The sequence below is a fragment of the Lontra canadensis genome, unplaced genomic scaffold (assembly GCF_010015895.1).
Source record: "Lontra canadensis isolate GAN:19392208 unplaced genomic scaffold, GSC_riverotter_1.0 scaffold154, whole genome shotgun sequence".
Classification (NCBI taxonomy): Eukaryota; Metazoa; Chordata; class Mammalia; order Carnivora; family Mustelidae; genus Lontra; species Lontra canadensis.
The window spans coordinates 1,667,079-1,671,002 of record NW_022631148.1 but is presented as its reverse complement, the minus strand read 5'-3'; positions in this window follow the sequence as shown (position 1 = coordinate 1,671,002).

Below are 3,924 nucleotides of genomic sequence, written 5' to 3'. Positions count from 1 at the left end.
AGAATATTTCCATCATCACGGAAAGCTATTTTTTTATTAAGTTCAATTAGCCAACATTATAGTACATCTTTAATTTCTGATGTAGAGTTCAGTGATTCATTAGTTGTGTCTAACACCCAGTGCTCATCACATCACATTGACAATGCTGATCTAGACCATGGTAACTTCAGAAAACAGAATGTTTACATCCATGTAGGCAGGAACTTCCTCCAACCTATATGTCACTGTATATCCCTGGAACTTAGAGCAATGCAGAGCACATAGTACATCCTCATTAAGACTTATTGAATAGGGATGCCTGGGTGGCTCAGTGGGTTAAAGCCTCTGCCTTCAGCTCAGGTCCTGATCTCAGGGTCCTGGGATCGATCCCTGCATTGGGCTCTCTGCTCAGCAGGGAGTCTGCTTCCCCCTCTCTCTCTGCCTGCCTCTCTGCCTACTTTCCATCTCTGTCAAATAAATAAATAAAAATCTTTTTTAAAAAAAAAGACTTATTGAATAAATTATTAAGTAAACCTAATAGCTCTGAAATAGGTGAATGATTAAGTAAACTATGCTACAATTAGACCATTGATATTATCAAGCCATGATAAATAACTTTTTATGAAAATTTTTAATTGCTCAGGAAATTGGTATGTAATAGCCTGAGAATATGTGCTGATACTTACACCCATTCCCCCTTCTCTATTTTTTAAGTTTTTATTAAGTTCCAGTTAGTTAACATGCAGTGTAATACTAGTTTCAGGTGTACAATGTAGTGATTCAACACTTCAATACAACACCCAGTGCTCATCCCAAGAAGTGTCCACCTTAATCCCCATCACCTATTTAGCCTATCCTTCCACCCACCTCCATTCTGGTACCTATCAGATCATTCTCTATAATTAAGAGTCTGTTTCTTGGTTTGCACGCTCTCTCGCTCTCTCTCTCTCTCTTTTCTTCCCCCTTTGCTCATTTGTTTTGTTTCTTAAATTCCATATATGGGTGAAATAATTTGTTATTTGTCCTTCTCTGGCTGACTATATTTTGTTTGGCATAATATTCTCTAACTCCATCCATGTTGTTGCAAATGACAAGATTTCATTCTTTTTTATGGCTGAATAATATCCCAATATATATATATATATATATATATATATATATATATATATATACCACATCTTCTTTATTCGTTCATCAGTTGATGGACACTTGGGCTACTTCAAACTCCCCTTTCTCTTTAGGAACAAAACACCCTGATCTTACTTAGCTAAACACAATTCCACTTAAAATAAAAGATTATACTTTCTGGTCTCCCTTGCAATTAAGGGTAACCATGTGATTAACTTCAATCAAATAAGATGAGAGCAAAATTGCTATATAGCACTTTTGCATAATCTCATAAAAGAGGAAGTATTCAAGGGCTCTCAGGTGGCTCAGTCTGTGGTGTCTCTCTCTGCCTCAGGTCATGATCCCAGAGCCCCAGGATCAAGCCCACATTGGGCTCCCTGCTCAGCATGGGTCTGCTTCTACCTCTGCCCCTCATCATGCTTGTACTTCCTCTCTCTAGCTCAAATAAATAAATAAAATCTTTTAAGAGAGAGAGAAAGTGATCTTTTATTCCTCCCCTTCTTCCCTTTCCTTTCTCCTGGGATATAGATGAAATGCTAATTAGCCCACATATATGATGCGGTCTAACATGGCATCTATTAGCCACATTGTAGTTTTTTTATTTTTTGAGGGACAGAAGGGGCAGAGGGAGAGAGAGAATCCCAAGCAGGCTCCAGGCCCAGTGTGGAGCCCTATGTGGGACTCAATCTCACAACCCTGAGATCATGAACTGAGCCAAAAATCAAGAGTCAGAGGCTTAAATGTCTGAACCACCCAGGTGTCCCACCACATGTAGCTTTTAAAATATAAATTTCTTAAAATTAAATAAAATAAAATTTAAAATTTAGTTCCTTGGACTCACTAGTTCATTTCACTGCTCAAAGCCACTACAAATTTCTTCAGCACAGACACAGACCATCTCCAGCATGACATAAAGTTTGACTGGATAGCAGTGGTATGGAACACTAGAAAGAGTGAGGTCATGAGGTTCAAGCTGTGTGCTGAAGATGGTAGAGTCTGGATTTCTGATAATGTCGTTAGACCTCCACAACCATGCTGGACTTTCTACCTCTATACATTTGTACTTCTGTCTCATTAAGTTGTCATTCTTTTTCTGCCACGTGTAGTGAAAACTATACCTTAAAAGATTGAATAATAAATGAGAATAGTACAAAATTCTATATACAGAGAAGCTTGCAACACTCTCCTAACTTTTAATCTTTAATCTAAACTTTTCTTTATTTTATGTTTAATACGTTTTTTTAATGCTCAGACAGAATCAACAGTTGAGAACTAACTACATGTCTTCATTGCTAAATGGTATAATTAGACTGTTACACTTCTGTGAATTGAGAAGTTGTTTTTAATGTTTCACAACATTCTCTGGCTCTTAAACAATGGGAGAAAATGCTTTCCTTTGATTCCGATGTTTTTCTAGTGAGACCAGAACAAAGCAAGTAATTAGCTCTCAATAGACCCACCAACTCTCAACCCTCAGTAGGTGAGGTAATCCCTGAGAATTTTGACAATTCTGTTAGTGTGGCTATTATCTGCTCCTGCAGTATCCAATGACTCATTTGATTGATGATGTTCTTTTCCAAGCTCTCAGCAAAGAACCCACACATGTACATGACTAAGTGGCTCCCATCACAGCCCACATCCTAATGTCCCAGCCTTCCACAATACAAGCAAGGCATTGAGAGAGAGGGGAACTCCACCGAACTTGGTTCTGGATCACATGCTTTAAAATATGTATTAACAAAGTATAAGCACATTTAGCAGTAAAGACAATGTGGAGCCTATGTCATAATCTTTTTTTAATTGAAATACAGTTAACAGACAATACAGTCAGCATCTATTTAATAAACATTTATTGAGCGCCTACAACATGTCAGGAACTGTGCTAGGCCCTCAAAGACAGTTACAAGACAGAGAATGTTGAGCCCAAAGCAGCCTCAAAACAAAAGACTTAAACTGTCTTTAAGTGCTTGAAAACTTTTTGGTATGGAATCAGGGCCTATTCTCAGTAGCTCAAAAGAACTAAAAGAAGAGGTATGTGTGGACAGACATGTAGTCATTTTGTAAAATAAAATCAATGACCAGCAGCAATAATAATGAGATGATGACTAATATTTATTGAGCCCATGGTAAAACTCTACCCTGCTATTTTCTAAAAGCTTTACATATATCATTGTGTTTAATGTTCAGAATCATCTTGGGGATACATGCTATTATTAATCTTATTTTTAATTGTGTTAAACAATGTTCAGAGAAGTGAAGTAGCTTGGATCTTGGATTGTGGCTATAGGCAATTGGAACATCCTACGAAATTTCAGAGCTTGAGTTCTTAAAAGAGATGTGCTCTTCACCATGAAAGGATTCAGAGTGAATCAATAAGAAATAATAAAGAGAGGACAATGCATGGGCATAAAGGGTTAATTCAACAAGCACTTATATTTTTTTCAGCAAGCACTTATGGAGCACCAGTTACATGCATATTTAGATCCACAAAGAGGGGCAGTGAATAGTCTTGCCCTTGAAAAAAACACATGTAAAATAATTATAATCAAAGTGATAAGGCAATGATAAAGGGATACAAATATAATCATGGACAGGAGACACAAATTCAACACAAGGAGGAAGGAAGTCAGAGAAGGCCTCATAAGGGAGATGACTTTAACCATCTTAAAGGATGTATAGGATTTTGCCATATGGAAAAAGGTGGTAAAGTTGTTATGGGCAGAAGTATTTCCTCAGGGTTTAATGATGATGTCATCCCTGGCCATGATTATTGGAGAAGTGAAGGAGATTTCCTGGTGCCTTTAAAGCCACTATTCA